The sequence below is a fragment of the Dreissena polymorpha genome, chromosome 11 (assembly GCF_020536995.1).
Source record: "Dreissena polymorpha isolate Duluth1 chromosome 11, UMN_Dpol_1.0, whole genome shotgun sequence".
Classification (NCBI taxonomy): Eukaryota; Metazoa; Mollusca; class Bivalvia; order Myida; family Dreissenidae; genus Dreissena; species Dreissena polymorpha.
Genome location: NC_068365.1, coordinates 64,500,859 through 64,523,992, shown reverse-complemented (window position 1 = coordinate 64,523,992; position 23,134 = coordinate 64,500,859). Strand labels below are relative to the sequence as shown.

The following is a 23,134-nucleotide window of genomic DNA, read 5'->3' as shown; positions in this document are numbered from 1 at the left end:
TTAAGAATTTGTTTGTGAGTTTATATTACAATCAAATGTAATATTTCCTTGTTTAAATGGGCCGATATATTGAATAAAATACGGACCGTTTAAAATATTTTACAATTTGATATAAATATAAATAAAAACGTTTCTGTAAATCTTTGAAACCATAATTTTATTTTGAAAATTAAAGACCACGATGTTTTTGTTGTTGGTTGTAGTTTTTATACAGGAACATACCGACTTGTATGTATGCACATGTCACCCATCAGTGATCATACCAAATGCCCTGTTGTACCACATGAAACAATTGACGTCGTACTACCAAAAGTACAGAAGATAATGTTATCATGCTTTTATTCTTTGACTAGAATTACCATAAAACGAATATGAGTGAACATGAATATGGAAATATTGACGTGAAAAAACAAATGGAAAATGTGCTGTTTGTTTAGACTTTGATGTGAACGATGAATTGATTACATATGTACAGCCGGGACAATATGATACGTTTTATTAATGCGTGGTCTCTGGAATCCAACCAACTTTCGAAAACAGTTTTCATTGCTTACAAAGGTTTGAAAAATCATGTATAACTGCTGATCTTTTTAATACACATTTCGTCTGTAAATATTGTATGACCGTACCATGCAATTTCATTGCTTTGAACAAACGTCCTAGCGCGGTCAGCTTTAAGACGAAGAAAGTTAATAAACTAAATGATCTATATAATGACTGCACATGTTTCGTGCGAAATTTTTATTCATGACGACTGCCGGTCCATGTAGCAGTAGATGATTGAAGTGAGAAGCGCACCCCCTACAGCCCCAATGGTGGTCCAGAAGGACCAGCCAAAGCGTCCACTGGAGCTATTATCCATCTGGCAGTATATCTTCCATTCCTGGTTCGCCTTAATTCCAAACACGACCAACGCCACGGCGATACAGAGACCTGAAAAACGCATGTGCAGTGATTTGTATGAGTTTGACTTCATTAGTTGTTTGAATTATTAAATACGGATAAACAGTGGCGCGATATTACGACAAGATTGACCTTACAGCTCGACCTTAAAACTCCATCGACCACAACCCGCCCTAAATCCTCACACGTCCATAAACACCAAAGTCCTCTACCCCTACCCTAAACACCAGATATCCTTTCGAATCAAAACTCATTGCCTACAAACCAATATACACACTCCACCTTCGACCACAACACCGCTCGACCCCAATCATCTCGACCACAACCACATCGAATCCAATCAATGTGACCCCAACCCCTAAATACAAACTACATCGACCTCAGTCTCCAACAACCTCGACCTAAAATCTCAATTTCTCTTACCCCCAAAATTATACGAATTTGTCGCCTTTACCCAAATTTTCAACAAATACACATTATATCATACATATATAACTGGTGTGAGAAAGACCAACAAAAGACAAACAACCAGACATAATAATCTCGGTAGATATTGTAAAAAAAAGTGTTTGTTTGCTGCTTATATGTCCAAAGATAATAACCTCTATCTGTCACACAATTGTTCATAAATAATGCAGTATTCATGTTTTACTATATATCAAGGCGGGTTTACGCTGACTACAAATGCCTTTCTGACACAATGAAAACCCCACATATTTTCTGATGAGTGCTTAAAACGTTGATACATTGATTAATTATTTGCCATAAAGGAAACCCCACAGATTGACGCATTGGGCTACAGCTGTGGCAATACTGTTACAACTAGAAACTCATTAATTAGATGATGACGCTTAACGTTGTGACTACAATATTACGATGATAAACCACACATTATCTGACGGGGGTTAAATGTGTGACTTCATTGATTACAGATTTGATACAAAGAGGAACCCTCAGGTATTCCGATGGGGATTGCAACTGTGGTTATACTGGTGACTTTGTGTACGACGATGAGGAACTCATAAATGGACTATTGAAGGCTACATCTGTGATAACATATTAATATGATTGTTGATAGAACCCACAGATCGGCAAATGATGGACACAGCTGTTCGCTGCAATAATGGTAAACTTGCTACAAAAGAAACCCACAGATTAATTGATGTGGGCTACAGCTGTGGCAACATTGATAACTTACCTGCTATGACGAGCAACCAATAAGTTGGTCGATTGCACGTACAGCAAATGGAGAGATTTGCACGATCAACGCCAGGATCCCAAGCGCCAGTGCCGCCAGCATGAGCCCTTGGGTAGCCTTGAACCATACTTAAAATACAAGACAGAACGACATGAGCCTCACTGTCGCCTTTAATCATACTGAAAATGCAGGACATAGCGTTGCACCATAATGCAAATAGGGGACGTAACAAAGAGGATGTTATAGCCTTTAACCATAATGGACATTGCAGTCGTAAGCTTCAACCACTCTGAACCTGGAGAACCTTGTAAACAATGCTGGCAACCAATTTAGTTTCTCAATATGATGGACACTTTTTAGAGTGTTAAATTAACTACAAATTACCATTAGATCCGTAGTTGGTGAATTTTTTCCTCATTGATGATAGCAGACATGTCCAACTTCGGCTCAACAAGACGGTTACCTTAACCATTCCGGAATAGTTATTTCTCTCTCATGTATATACAATGTTTATTTTATGAGTGCACCTACACATGTGTTGTCAATCACCGAAATTCAGAGAGAGTTGTTCGTTCTTTAAATAAACTTAAATTTGTTTACAACGTTACGAACCTTTAGCAAGCAATACAGCAAACAAAAAAACACACATTTTCAAACAACGATTTTGGAAGATTGGGAAACAAAATGCAACTCGCATATCCAATATGCGGATAATGCTTCCAGTGTTATATGCAACGAGGTTTCAAAATCGTTTATTTTCGATCGCGTTTTCAATAGGCCACGGAATCGGCCGTATCCGTTCACCCCCACTTTTTCATAAGCTTGAACCATACTGAACATAAAGCAGGCATGATTGAAATGTCTCAAAAATATATGGTATAATATTGAAACGTGGAGAACCTAGATTTGATCCGCATAGGGAGTAGAGAATAAGGAATTAAACCTCACTTCAAATATAGAACACAGCAATGAAATTCACTGGACTTGTTAACACATCATTGAATCACACTGGGGATATAGAACATAGCCAATATCCACACTGGACATGGAGTTCACTGTCAATTGAGATCATGAAATTAAACTACATTAAAATATAGAACATAGCATTAAACCTTAATTGAAATATAGAATTAAGCCTTGTTCTACACTTGAAAAAGAAAACAACGTATTTAACTACATCGGGACTCGATGGCATGTAATTGAACACGACCGAAAATAGAAAGAAAGCCTTGGCATATGCATGCAATGTCATTGAATCATGCTGAACTAGGCAGCGTAGCTTTGAACAAATAGAGACCAAAGCATTGAGCAATGATAAAATAAACAGACATATAATACTATACTGCATGTTAAAGGCAAATCAAAGGCATGTATGAATAAACTAACTCAATCGATCACTGCATTATTCTTATTGTACAATGAGTCAGGCACAAATTATATTGTCTAGATGAGCCCATTACGCAGTACCTCGAACAGAAATTCGGTAATATCATTGTTCTGTTGTTTGAACAAATATGGGCATATAACGTGTTTCTGCACAAAAATTAAATTTATTCAATCCTCAGAATTATATGACAAAGTCGACAAAAAAAAAAACTTGTATGAATATGAACTTTCCGTTGTTTTCGTGCGCGTGAGTGATAAACTGTTTCCTCACCCATATTCCTAAATTCTCACTCGTCAAAAATATGCACATTTGAAAGAACAAACACAACTTAAGGATCGTTACAGGACTGTCTTTTATTGTTTTTAATAAAAAAAATACGTGCATTGTGTGTTCATAAATATTGTTACACATCATTTTTGTGTATTCAAAATTTAATTCTTCTTAAAAATTGTTAGGCAATTGTTAACTGTGGCCAGCCTCACAGTTTTAATATGTTTTCACCTTTTTGTGATTATAATATTATTGCTGCTGGATTTTACGTTACTGATTCAAAGGCAAGAAGGTCAAACACCCGAAAACCTAAGCAACTTACCAAATCAAAGCAACGTTTATTATGTATGTATAAAAAATGTGTCTTATCACGTGTTTAACCTGGAACCATGTTTGAACGCGGAGATATCATTAGACAAAATGTGTGATAACGTTTCATGGGGATTGAACATAAAAAGTGATTGTTAAAGTGTTATAAGGTTTCCATATAGCCATGTAAGGAAATCTTCGCCAACCAGCTGCAGTTATGTTCTTTAAAAGACCGGACGCATATTTAAACTGGTCCGAAATTTCACTATTATAAATGTTCTGATTGAGTTTAATGACGATTTGACAAAAATGTGACATTCAGAATGTTCACAAGTCTTCGCTTAAGTCTTATAAAGAAAATTGCCCTGCTCTTTGCGATCATATTTTCAATTTAACCTGAAACATTTTTTAAATCCGTTTACATGTCATTCGAACAAAGGTTCTGGGTCAGTTGTAAAAAGATTCGATAAAATATGAGACTTTTGTAGTTTTCACAAGGATTCAATGTTGCGAGACTTACGTTAAACTAGATAATTCAGATACCTAAGCAAATTTGGAAAAAAAAGGCACAATCTAATTCGAGTTACTGGTCTTGTAGTAACATATGAAAGAAGTGATTTTAATTTTTCGTTACGGTAGTCTATTGACTTGTTTATTTAGTCCGAACGAAAGTTCTTTTATTATTGCTATTCTCTTTTGTTCCGAAAGCTGATATACTAATAGTTTTATCATGACATACTCAATTTTATTTTGAATAATTGGGTATTTGCAAACACTTGAGTTTCAGCAGAAAAAGCTAGCGTTCCAGCACAAACCTGGTGCATTTTCTGCAAACGTATTTTCTTCCATTCTGCGGGATACCATGGACAGTGTGTGTTCAGCCTGTCTGCAAATGGTCCCTGAAAGCCAGAATCATTATGCTTCAAAATCTGACTGTTTTCTATCACTTACACAGTCTCACTTCAAGGTTCTAGCAAAAAAAAAATCATGGTTTGATTTTTCATTAAAAACGCAATTGGTTACCATTTTTGTATAGCAAACTGTGTCTTAATACAATACTTATATAGCATATATGTCATTCGTGAAGAACAAAATATTGTAAAAGAAATATCGCCATGTTATGACACATTAAGTATAATCAAGTGTAGTATCATTTATACATTTAGGTTCATACCTACGCACGCGTGCGGTTTGAATATACGTGTATATATGAGTAAAGAATATGTCCTATTATTACATCAACATCATTATATCAACATGTACACGTATAAAAGTGCATTGGAATTGTGATATGTACTCTGTATTTATTTATAAACATTCTACATACGAATTACCACTTATAGACATTAATATGAAATACACCATATACCACAAGTTCATGCAGTGGAAAAAACTAAAAATGGTGTAAAATACATTAACAATAATCAGACCTTTGTTTTATATAAATTATTTGTAAACGTAAATTGTCAACCTTTTAGTCAAAAATCAGAATAAAAGCCTTATAAATTGTCTTTAAAGATACTCCGTGTTGCTTTTTACTATTATTTAGAAACCCATATAAAATGATGTTAGCCGTCTAGTCGTTCTCATGCGTGTCTATTATCAGACAATGCGTAAAATCCCATGTCCATCGCCAAATCAATATGCTATTTATAAGCCTATAAACAGCTTTTTATCGAAAATAATTTCACAAAACAAAATACAAGGCAGCTACTTAACCTGCATCTCTCCACTCGCAGTCAGTCCCACTGCAATTGTCTCACAGCCCCAAAGCCCTGTCAGACCCATACTGGACCCAGAAGGGCGTTGCAAACGCGAGGATCAATGCCAGGTTCGTGATCGCCAGCAAGATGTAGCCGAAGATCTGATAGCAACTTGTTCGCATAACGATGAGTTATTGGATTTCCCAAATAATTCAAGATTGTTTGTTTTTCGGTTTCTTGAGTCGTGTCGCTTTCGCTTCAATGTCCACTTTGACGAAGACCGCTTTGTTAATCCTCTACAATTCCGTAACAATTCTCGCAACGTGATAAACGACTCTGCATCAAGGTTACAGTTTATAACATATGATTTGTATTGTTTACAATAAGGAGTTTTACGCTCATGCGCTCCGACTGGTTGACAAAAGCACTATTATAGTAACGTAAAGCATATGCATGCAAGCATTTATTAAGTCAATAAATTTGTAAGGAATTCTGCAATTAACATAACAATACTTAAATAATACTTAAATTTATTTCATATTGTACCTACGAGGTATATAATATTAAATTCATTTTTCATTTTAATAACAATACTAGTTATTCATTAGCATTAGAGTTAGAGAGGTCTCAACACTTAACACTAACAATAATGCTATTTCAAGGAAATACAGTCCAATCTGGTTTAGATACCACCAGAGAACAAGGGTCACCTGCTAACAGCGGTCAGTCTGGATTCCCCCACGGCAATCCTTCTATATTACATCTGAGAAAACCGGTCACGTGTCTATAACGGCAAATAACCAGTATATTTCACTCCCAATGTCATTTCTCACGTTCGTATATCAGTCAAATAAACACTCGAAGATATTATTGTCTCTTATCAAAATAAAACGATCTTTATCGCTGATAAGATGTCAGCATTAATAATTAGCTAGCTAGTGTTGCTATTAGCAGGCAATAAAAGGATAAGTGATCGTTAATTGTGGAAAAACAGACATTAAATAATACTTTTGAAACAAACTTTCGGCACGTGAATTTTTTCAGGTAAATCTCCTATACAATTTTCAGAGGAGAAGCTAACACCAAATGTTATCGGCAAGTTGAGAAACCAGAGTTGCTTCTGTGGTTGTTCGAATTAAAATGCTGTTTGCGTGATGTTTCTGGTGTCTGTTTCTAACACTAATAACGACACTGTTATGTCGTTATTTCGGTTTATTACAGCGAATCGGATGTGACGACCATTATTTAAATATATCTTCCTATGAACGTAATACGAATTGTCGGATTAAATGAATGAATGAACGAGATGCCGGAGTTAACCACAATCTGATCATTGATAAACGCCAAAGTTTAATAAAAGCTTTGAATTTAAATCAATTTCTAAGATATGTATTTGTATTATTGAATATAAATAATTTGTGTGATTGTACTCATTTATAGGCAATGAGCCCTTGTTTGCAAAACACTGTGCGCAACCGAATGGGTCGAGTAAGGTTTTAACTCCAACTTACCTTTACCTAGAAATTTACCAGATGAAGATTCTGACTTTTGTAGTGTTGATTATATGCTCTGTTTAAATCAGAACAGAGATACTTTTGTCTTTTGCCTTATCGTTAGATTTCGCGTTTAGAAGACAAAAAATGTGCTTGACTTGATCTGTACTGTAACTTAGATATACTTACCTGAAATGTTGTAAAATCCTCAAAGGCACCGACTTTGATCTCATCAAACTTTTAAAATTCCTAGTTTTTATTATTAGATACAACCAAGATAAAATTAACATTAGTATTTATATTATGCTTAAAATTTGTTATAGCTAATTGGTTATTGACTTATTGCGGTATTTACCAACGGTTTTGGGTTCCGATGAAGTTATTTTTAGTTTATAATACGATGTCCAATCTATAATCCGTCCTTGTTCCACGAAAAACATAGACAAATATTATCCGTGATGTCAACACACCTTAACAATTCTAAGTTATGTTGGCTTCATTCACATTATTTGGGGAATAATCAATGTGCCGTCATGTGCATGGTGTTATTTAGTACAAATATAAAGCAAAAAAAGGAAATTAAAGACGAAATTAACAACAAGAGAACCGCCTTGCGGGTGCAGACCGCTCATCTATTTTCTTTTTAAAGGTGAAGGGACTCTCAATTTAAATCACAAAGGAGGGAGAGGTGGAGTGAAGAGGGGTGTATAGTGTGGGGGTGTGGACATTTATTACATTATCTTCCAAAAATGCGAAAAAAATGCAAAAAAAAAACATCGGGGGGGGGGGGATTCTTGGGTGCGATGGTTGGACGGTATTTCAAAAATAAAATAATACAAATAAAAATTTGTGTCTTTTTAACCGATCCAAAAAAAAATTGGGAGGGGGGGGGTGGTCATTTGTGAGATGATCTTAAAAAAATATAAAAAAAATAAGGGGGGGAGGGGGGGAGGGCACGGGGGATGGTTTGGGTGGAGTCTATTGTGGTATGTCAGGTAAGAGTAGTTTTGTCACAGTATCAATCAAATCTAATCATAAATAAAGAAGTTATGGCAATTTTAGCAAAATTTAATAATTTTACCATGATAGCATGAAAGTATTTGAAGTTTGAAAGCAATAGCCTTGATACTTTAGAAGTGAAGTGGATCGAAACACAAAATTTAACCATATATTCAAAGTTACTAAGTCAACAAAGGGCCATAATTCCGTAAACATGAAAACCAGGGTTATGCAACTTGTCCTTTTACTGTCCCCTTATGATAGTTTGCGAGTGTTCCAAGTATGAAAGCAATATCTATGATACTTTAGGGGCAAAGTAGACCAAAACACAAAACTTAACCCAATTTTCAATTTTCTAAGTATAAAGGGCCCATAATTCCGTCCAAATGCCAGTCAGAGTTTCATAACTTTGCCTGCACAGTCCCCTTATGATAGTTTATAAGTGTTGCCGGTATGAAAGCAATAGCTTTGATACTGTAGAAATAAAGTGGACCTAAGAACAAAACTTAACCAAATTTTAAATTTTCTAAGTATAAAAAGGGCACATAATTCTGTAAAAATGCCAGTCAGAGTTACATAACTTTGCCTGCACAGTCCCCTTATGAAAGTTAGTAAGTGTTGCAAGTATGAAAGCAATAGCTTTGATACTTAAGGAATAAAATGGACCTAAACACAAAACTTAACCAAAATTTTCAATTTTCTAAGTATAAAAAGGGCACATTATTCTGTCAAAATGCACGCAAGAGTTATCTTACTTTGCCTGCCCAGTCCCCTTATGATAGTAAGTAAGTGTACCAAGTTTGAATGCAATAGCATTGATACTTTCTGAGAAAAGTGGACCTAAACGCAAAACTTAACCGGACGCCGACGCCAACGCCGACGCCGACGCCAAGGTAATGACAATAGCTGATAATTAAAAAAAATAGATGAGCTAATACGGATAAATGTCTTTGATTCACTTATATATGCCATTTGTACTAATAATGTCGTTTTACTGCGCTGCATAATCAAGAAATGATCTGTTTTTCATAATTCTTCTTTATCTCGCATGTAAGGACGCATATTGTTCTGAACTGATTATCTTAGAATTTCTGGATCTACCTTCACAAACCAGGGATTTCTTTATATTATTGTGAGGCAGACATAAGCCGCTGAATTTGTAAAATAAATAAAAAATCGGAAACATTTTTTTAATTGAGTCACAAACGCCTCAACATTGTAACACAATCTATTCAGAAACTTGTTCAAATTGTGATTTATTTTTAATATTTAGTATATTAAAAACCATTGAAACAGTTGCATTATATAAAACTTTCTTAACAAACGCAACATGATGATATTTTTATCTTGTATATTTTTCTTTAAAAACCAACCACAAACAACATACATCATCTGATAAACAAAATACTGACAGATGATCTGTATCTTCAAACATAGAAAATTCTTATAATTTGTTTCGCTTAATATGTAAAACATACACATGTTTATCTCTCTGTTGTCGTTTGGTTAGTCGTTTGGTTGTAAATATTAGGTATATCTCGACTTACATTATTCTTGTGAGATTTGTAAGCATTTTTTCCTGTGTTTAAAACAATTGTCATCCATTGTGCTATGTCTCAATTGCATAGAAATTCCCTACAAATCATGAATATTTACAATGTTTGAACTGTCAGTGCATTTCATGAACATGTATTGAAACCGATGTTTAAACAAATGGATCAAACTTTAAACATATAACAGTTTTAAAAGGATAAGAATAAAATTAAGATTTTTAATTGTTACATTTTTCTTGCCTCGGTCAACACTGTATTACTTATGTTTTTCACTTTCGTCAAATGATCTTCATTCTAATTTAATCCATTTCAGTTTTAAGTGCCAGCTTTAAATATAACTTCGATTTCTTCAAAGTGACTGCAGATTTGAACAAATCTCGATTCACGTCCCATGCTGAATTTTTAACTATATCATTGCTTAAATATATAACCTAGAGTTTCGCAAATTTCATTTTCTTATTTTCAAAATGCAAGTATATTGTTTATAAACCGAGCTTACGTTACAATACCGGTTTCACCAGTTTCAAAATTTGCAAAATCAGAATAAAAACCAGTAAAACAAATTGCATTTTTAAAAATAAAACTTTCTTTAATTTACTTAACTCTCGACAGAAAACATGTTGCGATTGGTAGTATTATAAGAACTAATTCAAGTTTATAATGGTATTGTACATTGTAGTTGAATTGTAAACCTATTTAAATCCATACAAGTTCTATAATTTTCGACCAAAATGCATATGCAAGCCAAGTTTATATTTTATGGAAAAGTGGAAATTATTGCTGTATGGAAAGTGTATGGAACAATAGCACGTGTGTATGCAGTAATGTGCAAGTACTATAATGATTGGTAAAGCGATAACAAAGCATATTGATGCATTCTAAACAAAGCATATTGATGCATTCTAATACACTCTTGTTTATGACTTAAATATCAGTATATTATAAATAATTTGCAGAGTATCTTGTTGGGATTGTTTCAAATTGTATAATATGTGCACAAGTTGAATTTTTAATCCTTAAACATTGATGGGTGATCATACAAAACAATACTTTTTTAAGTCCAAGATAACAATAATGTTATTGTTAATGTGAGTGTGGCCAGACATCACTTAGTGGCAGATGACCATTTCTCATTATGCATACAATATCGAGCCTTAAATCTTCCTTGTTAAGAAGGACACTCCTAGTTATTAACTGGTGGTTGAAGTGTGCATACATGCCTATCTAGTGTACCACTGAAACAATACATACAAAACATCCTCCTCCAGTCTGAAAGTTAAATTATTTATAAAGATTTCCTTATAGATCATAACAAAATGTCCAACTGAAAGTTTTAATTATATCTAGCTTTTATATTCCATGTAAAAGATATGTTTTTCGTAAGAGTAAATTCTGAAAAACTAAATTTCAGAACTACTCCGCAAAAATGAGGAAAAGGACGTGGAAACAAAAATTAAGAATACAACTAATTAATGAAGAAAAAAAATCCATTAAAGTGATTCTACAATACTCTTAATTATGTGTTGCTTTCAGTCCATATCATACAGATGAAGATAAGCCACATTTTCGGACAAAGACAAGATAGATAATCAACTACATATTATCACTACAAATCATGTTAATATACTGAATACTTTAACAAATACTACGGAAAACATACCAAACATTCATAAGTCTGCAAAAATTGATTGCACAAAAAAACACTTCCTTTATGATCACCTATACATAATTGTTCTTCAGCTGTTTAAGTTTGGTAAAAAAGTCCACGCATTTACAGTAGAGTTTTGTACACAAGTTAAAACAAAATATTTTTTATTATAATGATATATTCTACTAAAGAAACTAGAAATGTGTAACAGACACTGATGGCACCATGGCACATATTTCGACACACAAAAATAAAATATTGTTTTCTACAAATGTAAAAAACGCATAGCGCCGTAACTCATCAAAAATGGGTTGGTGTCAAAATTCTTTTTTTTTTACCATCATATTCACATTGATTTCATTAGTAAACTGTTAAAGTTTCGGCAAGATTTACACAGCAGTGAAAGGGAATAGCAAAACACTCATTTTGGGAATATATAATCTTTAGTGGAAAAACAGATAAAAGGCCATAATTCTGGCAAATTTCAACACATCAACATTTCTTTCTTTAAGACATCAATGATCTGAAGACTTTACGTACACATTTGTCCTCTTCTCAGTGCTTGATCAGCTAAAAAAAAAATGTGTCCAATCCCGTTATTTCCATGCCTTCAAAAGGCGCACTTTCTCCTCCACCTCTGCATTTAGTAAGTACTGAATGTCGTAATCTGCTACTGTCGACAACTGCTAAGGAGCATTTTTTTTTAATTTACTTGATTCTTAGCCATTTTTTTAAAATACGTTTTTGTCTTAAGTTGTTCAGATTGATTGTAAATTGCTTGTTTCACTTAATTTTTACTAGTTTTAAAATCTAAATGCATGTCGTTCTTAGCACTATTTTAGAATAGTTAAAGGTACTAAGTTTTTATATTTTAAAACTGAATAATTTCAAACAAGGTGCAGCTTAGATGTTTTTTGTTATGTACAGTTGCCTTTCGTTAAGGTGGCTAGATGAAGATACTCAAAACAGTGATATATATTTCTATCTAATTATGTCTTCCTATGTCACACAACACTATACACCAACAACCACAATGGAAATACGTGTTTTTCAAACGCTTTTTGTGTCATCCTTGACATATAATAATGGTTGTCATGGCTCGTTTAATTCATGTATGTTTCTTTCTTTCATAAGTACATATGTGTGACATACTTGTATTGCTATGTATTTTGACATTATATATTGCTATTCAATCAATCAATAAATCCATCAGTCATCCGCTTATGGTCTGGGATCGTTCTGAAAGCGGGTAGTGAAAGTGGTCATTGCAGCATTCAGTCCTTCTATTCAGGACTTGTTAGGAGGGTACCATTAGCGTCGGTTATAGTACTGGCCTTGGGCTAACTAGTGTTCGTGTGGGTCTTGAAGGCTTTAAGCCTTCTTACCGCTGCCTTTGGTCATCTTGTTTTGCATTCTCTTCAATCCACACTTCCTTGGCCTCTTTTATCTGATTAAGCAAATAAGAGATGCAACGATAACAGCTTGGCGGTACTATGTCAGAAGATCTGGGAGGAGAAGTTCTACAAGAAGTGGAAACAATTTCTGGTTATCTCGCTACCTCACAAATGAAACCACAAGCTATTCCAGAATTTCCACACCATCAGGCTCATTTCCCATCACAGCAAAGTCATCATCCTCAAGCAATTGAATACATAAGGCATTTGAACTTCTGGCGTAAGAGCAGGCAGGATTCAGAGCTGGGCAAAGCACAGTGGAACATATCTTTAACTGCAGAGTTATTATCGAGAAACATCTGCAACACAAACTCGAGCTCTTTCACAACTTAATCGACCTTAAGAAAGCTTTCGACCGCGTGAGACATGATGGTCGATGGCATGTTCTGAGGGTTCAACTTAGTTGAACATAGTTCGAACAACGGTATTTTGGATAACGACATACTCAATAGCTTCACATGTACTTAAGTACCAGAACCAACTGTCAACAAGTGGACCATACTTTTCTATGCTATTAAAATTAATAGAACTGTTCCATTATATATTACTGTTCGAATTATCACGCCAAAACATGCGTTTATGCTAATGCATGTCTGTGGCGATATACTGAACCCAGGTCCTGGGAGAGACCCTTGTGGTCATGCCACAGGCCAATACCGTGTAATGGTAGAGCTATCTATATGGAACCATATCTCATGTGAAAGGATCACCCAAACATACTATATAAGCTTGGTAAATCTGACGATGCGTGGACTTGTTCGCACTTTCATTTTTCAGACATTGCAGGGTATATGGTATGTGACATTGAATTTAAAGACATTGAATCAATATATGTAGAAGTAAATTTAAATGGTTCAAAATGGATAATATGTGGATCATACAAACTACCGTCTTTATCTGATGCAACATTTCAAGATGATTATTATATGACTATGAATAAAATACTGTCTAAAACTTATAATTGTATGGTAATAGGGGATTTAAATTGTGGTATGTTACAGGCCTAGAAATGTTAGCCTATTTTGAACGCATGTGATATATATTTTGACCTCACAAATATTTTAAAGAAACCCACTTGTTTTACAAAAAAAAAGGTAAACCAACACTTTAAGATCTTTTTTTAACCAACAGTAGTTTATAAATAAGTCGTACATGTAATTTTAATTGCGGTTTAAGTGATGTTCATAATATTATTAAAGCACAATTTCAACATGAAGTACCACTAGTTAAGAAACATTTTCATACTTACAGAAGATTTACAAATTTTGATACTGATGCTTTCAATAGGTATCTTTCACAAGCTATGTGTTACCTTGAACCTTGTGGCAATGTCAATACCACTTATGTCAATTTTAGTAATGCATTTATTAAAGTGGCTGACAACCATGCCCCTGTTAGAAGGAAAAGGGTTATAGATATGCCAGCACCTTTTATGAATAGAGCTCTGAGACAAGCAGTTTACAAAGAGAGAATGCTTTTAAACAAATATAACAAAGACAAATCTTCTTTAAACTGTGAAAATTTTAGAAAACAAAGGAATCTGGTTACAAAAATATATCGAATATTTATTAACACATACTTCATTGACAGATGTGATGGTGATTGCCAATCCAAACAAATCAAACACTCATAAGGATACAGTTTTTTGTGAAAATAATTCTGTTGAATGACCAACAAGATGTATGTGATATTTTAATGACTTTTTTGTACATGTAGCCAAGAGCATTGAAAATGATAGTATTCCAGTAAATAAGAAACGCCCTAGTATAATTAAAATAGCTGGGCATAAAGAAAACAATGACCGATGAAACTTTTATTTTGAACCAGTAAAGATTAATTTTGTTGACAGGAAAATAGATAAATTAAATTGTAAGAAAGCAACGGGTATTGATGGCATTTCAAGTAAACTGATTAAATTAGCAAAATCTACAATTGTGGTTCCATAAACAAACCTCATCAATCAATATTTTTCTACTGCAGTTTTTCCAGATCAATTGAAGTTAGCACAGGTGGCAACCCTGCATAAAAAGAATAGTACTAGATCAAGGTAATTATAGACCAGTTAGAATTTTACCTGTTATATCAAAATTATTTGAAAGAGCCATCAATACTCAGATAGTTGACCTTTTTAATGTACATTTTTATGCTTCCCTGTCAGCCTTTAGTACTGGATATGGAAGTCAGTCCATGCAGCTTAGGGCAATAGAAGACGGGAAAAGAGACCTTGATGAAAATAAATATGTCGCAGCAATCTTGATGGAAATGTCAAAAGCATTTGACCGCCTCCCTCATGATTTGCTGTTGCTAAAGCTTGAAGCATATGGTGTCACAGGCAGTGCATTCGAACTTATTAACAGTAATCTTTCAAACAGAAAACAATGTGTAAATTTAAATGATATTAAAAGCTCATTTCCAAGCCGATATAAGGACGTTCTTCAGGGATCTATTCTGGGGCCTGTCCCTTTAAATATCTTTATTAATGGCATTTTTCATTTTGTACAAAATAGCAAGCTCTACAATTACGCAGATGACAATCCCCTTTCTTTCTCTGATAAAAATTTGGATACAGTCAAACATACATTAGAAAATGATAGCGTGACATTAATTCAATGGGTCTCGGATAACAAAATGGAAGCAAATCCTGATAAATTTAAAGCAATATCACTTGGTAAGAAAACACATGATTCTAATTTTTCTTTGACTTTGGATGGCTCTCAACTTAAGTGTGACGAGGAAGTCAAACTATTGGGGGTCACCATTGACGTCATTCTTAATTTTGATACTCATATTTCCAATATTTGTAGAAAAGAATCAAGACAATTAAATACGTTAAAAGACTAGGGAACAAACTATGTAAATTAGGTAAGATAAACAGATATTATTCATTTATTATGTAAAATTGTAATTATTGTCCGTTAACATGGCATTTCTGTGGCAAAGTAAACACTAAAAAAATGAGAAAATACAAGAGCGTGCACTTCGTTTTATCTACTCAGATAATACTCCTACCTATTGTGAACCATTATCCAAATTTTAATTACCATCTTTGACTATACGTGACTTAAGATCTATAGCTTTAGAATCTTTCAAAATAATAAATAAATACGCACCTTCATATTTACATGACTTGTTAACTATTTAACAGACTTCATATTCTTTCAGGTACTCCAATACTACTGTTATACCTAAGGTAAGGACAACACGATACGGCATCAGCTCTTTCCGCTTCGGCGCAGCCAATCTTTGAAATTCTCTACCGCAAAACTTCAGAGACCAATCGAACTACAATTGCTTCCGAAGTTTGGTCAGCGCATGGAGTGGAGAGAGTTGCGCTTGTTCTTTCTGTACCGCAGTTACATAGCCTTATGTATTAAGTTGTAGTTGTTTGCATTTAATTTTATTTGTACTGCTCTCTATTTATATTTGCTTGCATTTTCCTTGTTTTTGTTTGCTTGTTTTGCTTTTATGTGAAGTTATCATCCCTTTTCCTGTCTCTATTGCCATAAGAGCGTGAGTCCCTTTTGCTTGTTGCATAATTTGTGTGCATGCAATTGCTGCTTTTAATGTTTTAACTATGAAATATATTTCAATTATGTCATGCACTTGTGAGGAAGTTGCTGATCAGCTCTTTCCGAATCTGATTTTGGGGGATATATGTTTTCAGACTTTTCTTACCTGTCGCACTTTTGTGCTTATTTTCCTTTTTCAATTTCTTATGTATTCCGTTTTATTGTAGTTTTTAGACATAGGTCAAGATCAGCAACTTCCACATTAATTTTAACATAAATTTTAATATAATTTATAATTTCTTCAAATTATATTTGTGATGTTTGTAATCTGCCAGTTCTTTTAGTTTTGTTTTTGTATGAATATATCTGTTTCTAGATACCTGATGTCTTAATATACTATAGGATCGATTGTGTATCATTAAATGCTGATGTTTGTTTTATTTATGCATGCTATTTACTGTTATAATTGTAAATGTAGTTAATAGCTATTTATAGCTAATGTTTTAATGTTACACATGTACCGACTTAAAATAAAATTTGATTTGATTTGAACATTGAAGAGCAGTTGGTGCAAGTCATCCAAGAACTCTCCTAAAAGGCTAACAGCCAAGTACATGTACTTCTTAATAGACTAATGGGTCAAATATTCACGATAGCAGTGGGCGTCCCGAAGGTAAGTCTGCTCTCCCCATTTCCTTTAAACATTCCCTTAAGAGGATAATGCAGGAGACCCTAAAAACAACCTCAACTCTATCTCCATCAGTAGCAAACTCATCTCTAGCTTGAGATTCGCTAATGAAATGGACCTCATTGGTGGCACTGGCAGTGAACTCCATACCTTTCCAACAAACTCTATGAAAGAGCAAGAGCATACAGGGTGGATGTCAGCATAGAGAAGTCCTAGAACATGATAAAGAGCACCAACAACACTACACTGAGAAACTGTAAAAACGCTCCAGTTGTAAAAGTAACAAAATGGGAAAGTATACATTTTTGTATTTGTATGATATTTAGCAATAATGAGCAAAGGTATGTTACAAGCAACTTCTGAAATTGTTCTTGAAAAATTATCACAATTAAATGAAATATCACAAATCTAGGGGTATGACCCTTAACATTGAAATTCGCAATTTTACAAAAAATAATAACGTGTGTTACTTCCATTAGAAGCAATGCAGCCGGTGCATCTACGTCTCATAGACAACAAAATGTTTGTAATTTGTTGATGGGGAATGTTATTCCAATCGCGTATCGAGGCTCGACGTAATTGGTTTACATTTCTAGGGGCTGGACGATGGGCTCTCAAGCGTCTACCTAACTTGTCCCAGACATGCTCAATGGGAGAAATGTCAGGCGATAGCGATGACCTGTTTAACGCAGCAATTCTATTCGTGGTAAGAAAAGCTCTTTTAAATCGAGCCGAGTGTGCAGGTTCATTGTCTTGTTGGAATAATCCTCCTCTGAGATTACGCAGCATAAATGGAGCAACAACAGGAGTTAATACGGTTTCTTTGTATCGCCTAGCTTTGACATAGCCCTGGAGAATCGTGGATATAATCGTGAAGCACTTGCAAAATACGTGTAAATAGCTTAGCTAGCTGTTTGCAACGTTCATTTTCCTTGCGGATTTTAGCGGGTATAAATTGCTTTACTTGTAAAAAACATATAATTAATAATATTAAAAATCTAACTTATTAAATTGTTCAATCGTGAAAAAAATGTTTTTATAAAGTGGAGCGATTTCAAAGTCCCTCAATTTTTGTTAAATTGCTTATTTCAATGTTCAGGGTGTTACCCCTATATCTGTGATATGTCCTTTAATGGTTGTAATTTTTTAATAAATTTTTCGGAAGTTGCTTGTAACATACCTTTGGTCATTATTGCCAAATATCATACAAATAGAAGAATGTATACTTTACCATTTCGTTACTTTTACGACTGAAGCGTTTTTAAAGTCTCTCAGTGTAGTATTTCAAGTGCTCTGGATCAACCGTGTCCAAGAATGGCACCAGTACCTCTGGGGTCCGAATAAGAATTACCATTGTGACAGCAGCGATGGCGAAACTGAGAAATGGACAAGCAGCTCCATCAGCTTCCCAAACAAGTAGAGGCTGCCGCTCTATAAGTACCTCGTACTCCCACTGTACGGCTGATAGACCTCGGCGCTTCGAGGACAAATAACACAGGATACAGGCCTTTAAACACAAGCGCCTCCGAAGACTGCTCCGCATCTCATACATGGATCAAAAGACCACTGAGGTCGTCCGAAACGTTACAGCAGCACTTGTTGGCCCACAAGAACCCCTACTGGTGACCGTCAAACGGCGACAGCTTGTTGGTTTTTACTCGTCATCATCCAAGACCTACTTTGAAATACGTCAAAGCCATCAGAAGAAAAGCTTGATTGACAATGCGAAAAAAATGTGGATGTCCCTTTCATGGATGAGCAGCAGCGCATGACCGACGTGACATCTTTGTCGTCATCCTTCGTTTCCCCCAAACAGCCAGACTGGTCATGGGAATGATGATGATGATGACATGAAATTTTGAGCAGTTCAAAAATTTAAAATCAATTAAGAGGAGATAAAATCACACACTTTGGGGACTTAAATTATCAAGCGGACAATTCTTTTACACTTTTGGTTTCAGAGAATAACATTTTTAATGTAATTTTCCAAAGATCAGTATATGAATAATTTGTTCATGGGGCGTGGCTCGTTTTGACTCAAGTACATGGTTTAAACATACTTTTCAGAGGAACATTACATGATTATATTACATGCCACATAACAAACCTATGGGTACTTGCAGTTTCAGTGAAGATGTTTTTCTAGTATTTCTATATACATATAAGGACAACAAGTAGCCCCTAGAGTAAGGCTGATTTTGCTCTTAGGAGCATGATTTGTATCAACGTGGTCGAGAACCACCATGCGAAGTTACACACCAAATAATAAACCCGTAACCCTTTTGTTTTGGGGTTTCAAACTATTTATTCTCAAAAGTATACACATATAACAACATACAAATCAATTATCAAGAACCGTCATATACATTAACAGTTACCTAAACTTTCATTCGAAATATATGGATAATATTTCATCAATAATTTATTAATCTTTATTGGGGATTCAAATTATATAACTAACCACTTACATAAATTAATTTCTTAATAACAATTTGCTAAAAAATATTTCTGACAATGTTATTTATGGTATATACATAATGTGAGTGTTATAAAATAAAATGTTTAACAAACTTTGTTAGTATACTATGAAAGGTATTTCTTGTCCTGTAATATTGCAGCACAGTCAGAAGATCTATCATAAGCATATTTTTCATATCAATAATTTTTATCTTCCCTCGCTGATAATATTACATTTTTCTATTAAGTAACAAGCATAGCTTTTTATGATATTATTATTATTGTATGTATTACTTTCTATTTTATAACCGAAGATTATATTACGAAGGGAAATAAGAAAAGAAGACAATCCTATTTTCTGGAAAATTATTTGAACAATATACCAAAATGGGCATTCATAAGGGCAGTCTAATAGCAAATGAATAATTGTTTTTTATTCCCCACAGTAAAGGCATAGAGTCGAATCTTTCATTTGCCAAGTAAACAGGTTTTCATTGGTTGGAATAATTTTGGGAATAGTCTATATCTAAGCTGTCTTAACCTTTGTGTTGATAATAAAATTATCGATAAAAATCGTATACAGTTTTCCAAATACGTTTTTATTTTAAAATTCTTGTCCATCGGTAACGCACGTATGGTTTATTGCATTTATTCGCACTTATGATTTGGTTTTGTATTATATTATTTAAATTATAGAATGATATTTAGTTTTTGTTAAATCCATATTTTTAGATCTGTTTTCATCGCGGAATTTAAAATATCCAGTCGATTGCAATGTTACAGTCCAATCGTTCGGGATAAATTGTTTTAGTATATTTTGCTCAGCAATCCAGTTCGATTTGTGTTCTAATTCCAAAATAATGTTCGTTTCCTTAGCTAGGCAAGCATTTTAAACTAAATCGTTTATGACAATCATATAAGATTGTATCCAGTTTTCGAACATACGGCATTTGCCATTATGTTTGATGTATCATTTTCTCAATATTACTTTATGTCTTATATTAAAGTATGGTTATGCTTTTATCAGTAAATTGGCATTGTTTATTACAATGAAATTGCAAATAATTTCCTCAAACAATATTTTTTTTAGTTTTATTTAAACAATCAAAGAACACTAATATCACCAAGAAACCCCAGGGCCGGGGCAAGTTTTAATCCAACGGGAACCATTTGAACAAACTTGTAGAGGGCCACAATAAGATGATAAACACCAAATATTTCATAAATTATGTGACACCTGGATCATGGTCACTTTAAACTCCAGGTGCATGATTTTCTGTAGTTATGGACTACTAGGCGATGTTACGAACCAAATATTAACCCCCTAAACCTTGTGTGTTTCAGAGAAGAAGATTTTTAAGATTTTTTAAAATCTCTTTTTATCACCAGTAACCTAAATATGCAACTGACCGGAACGAATTGCACAACTTTGAAAGAGAGTAACCAAGGGATCATTCTCGTTAAGTTCTATTACAATCTGTCCAGAAGTTTGAAAAAGTCATTTAAAAAAACATACGCACACACCAATGCACAGAATGACGGACATATTAGTATTTTTAAGTACGTAATGCTAAGGTGAGCTAAAACAGATGAGAGGATAAAATGTTGCCTAACTCATTGCACCAACAATTATTTTACTTGCAATCATCTACACCTTAAGGTCATTCAACTGTGAAAGTATTAGCGTGATCCACCAAGAGAAGTTGAAACCAAAAGCTTGAGGGGTCTTTATTTTTTTATAATGGAACAAGAGAGCCAAAATGGCACACTTTTGTTATTAGGCATAATCATGTTATTACCAATGAACAGTCTGTATAAGGGGCCATAATCTTACGTCACATACTAAATATGAATTTTAGATGTTACCCTCACATCCTTAAGCAAGGCCTATTTTGACCACAGAGGAATGTTTTGAAAAAGCCTTATAAGTAGAGGAGCACCATATGATTTTACATGTCAAACATCTCTTGGCCTTTTTGTTATTTTATTTTAATTTCACTAAACAAGTCTTTATAACATATTTGACCAGTTGCAAACAAAAGCTTCCGAACGTAGATTTGGATTGACTGATTGTATAGTGCCGTATGTACGTAAAGTCTTCAAATTCTTGAGGTTTTAACAACAATCATATCATTGAAACTGAGGGATGCTTTGAGAACAACGGTCGCCAGTCTACAGCAGTCACCTGTATACAGCGGTCACATGTCTACAGCGGCCACTCGTATACAACGGTCACTTTAGGTATTTTCCTTGACTGACCTAGATTGTCAAGTTGTACTGAACCATATCTATAAATTAGTCCCACTATAACTTGTTCAATGATACAAAAAAAAACAACAACATATATTTCATCTTGAAAATCTTGACGACATAAATGTCATTAAAGTAATCTAGGTGTATTAATGTGATATATTTTTCACTAGTTTGTGTCGACAGTTAAAAGAAACATTAGAAATACCTATTATAATCTGTAAAAACGATCAAATGTTTACACGGTACGCAATATGAAAACAACGTAACACAATTAAATTAAACAGTATATTTACCAATATATTCACATGTTCCCAGCTAGCGTTTACGATTTCTAGTTCTTGTTTTATTAAATGTACCGTCCTGAAACAACGTGCACTAATGCACATGAATATCAGTTTGATTGCATACATATTGGCCATCGTATGTGTACAATGGCATGCGTTGAATATAATGATAAATACATATAATCACTGTTATCATCAAGTTTCGATAAGTCAAGGACCACATCGAGGCCGAGAGGTAGCTTAAACTAATCTAAGCGGTGAGTAGTTTTACATGGTAAGAAATTGAAACGAATTATGTCTTGTATTGCTGTTTAATTTAAATTGCGATGCCTTGGGGTACATAATAATTTACACCTTATCAAGACAATTACATTATTAAGAGTTTATGAAGAAAGCTGTGTTATGGGTAAGGCATGGAGCTTTAAAACCGGTTTGCAAACCCACTGTTTTGCATAGACCGTTGAAAAGCAGTAACGCCATATTTTGTGTTTGATCATTGTGTTTTTTGTGTGGTGTGTCCTGTCTATTAGTACAACATGTGTTGTGTATCTCAATGTTTGGCGATGTATACCTTGCCTTAACTAAAAAGCCAAATGTTACATCACGGGTTATGCGTGATAAAGCTTAACTTTGTGTTATAAGTCTTATGATTGCATTCATTTGGCTGACATTTTGACCAGTCTTCTAAGTATGGTTCTTCAAAGCAAGTACAAATGAAAGTAAACACGCCTCTCAAATAGGTCAGCACGCGAGACCAAACCGATATGGGAATTAAATTACCAAGTTCAAACGGCTGAATGTCGGCTATCGCTTATCGAGCTGACTACATATCGCATATTTATGAAGATGCAGATGATGCTCAGGGTCTTGATTGATAAAGTTAAAGCATCACAATGTTATCACATGATGCTATCAATTAGCAAGTATGTATTGGGGGACCATTTCAATAAACATCGTAGTACACATTTTCGATACGATAGATTTTTCGAAGACATACAATTGCATAGTCCATATCATATGATACAT

General features: G+C 34.2%; 1 protein-coding gene and 1 long non-coding RNA gene across 6 annotated transcripts in view; both read right to left on the bottom strand.

The window, feature by feature from the left end:
• The window catches only part of LOC127849905 (thioredoxin domain-containing protein-like), a 322,209-nt gene that overhangs the window by 294,496 nt on the left and 4,579 nt on the right, over window positions 1–23,134 (bottom strand). The window lies entirely within an intron of this gene.
• Window positions 789–22,295, bottom strand: LOC127851094 (uncharacterized). Of its 5 annotated transcripts, XR_008035660.1 has the most exons (7): window positions 22,118–22,295; window positions 11,067–11,084; window positions 6,481–6,554; window positions 5,787–6,066; window positions 4,883–4,966; window positions 2,102–2,229; window positions 789–933 (listed from the first exon to the last, which is right to left on the bottom strand). It is a non-coding gene; the product is annotated as an uncharacterized LOC127851094 (long non-coding RNA). The 5 variants fall into 5 exon arrangements; XR_008035658.1 differs by lacking the exon at window positions 11,067–11,084 and having other exon boundaries at window positions 22,118–22,294; XR_008035659.1 differs by lacking the exons at window positions 6,481–6,554; window positions 11,067–11,084 and having other exon boundaries at window positions 5,787–6,181.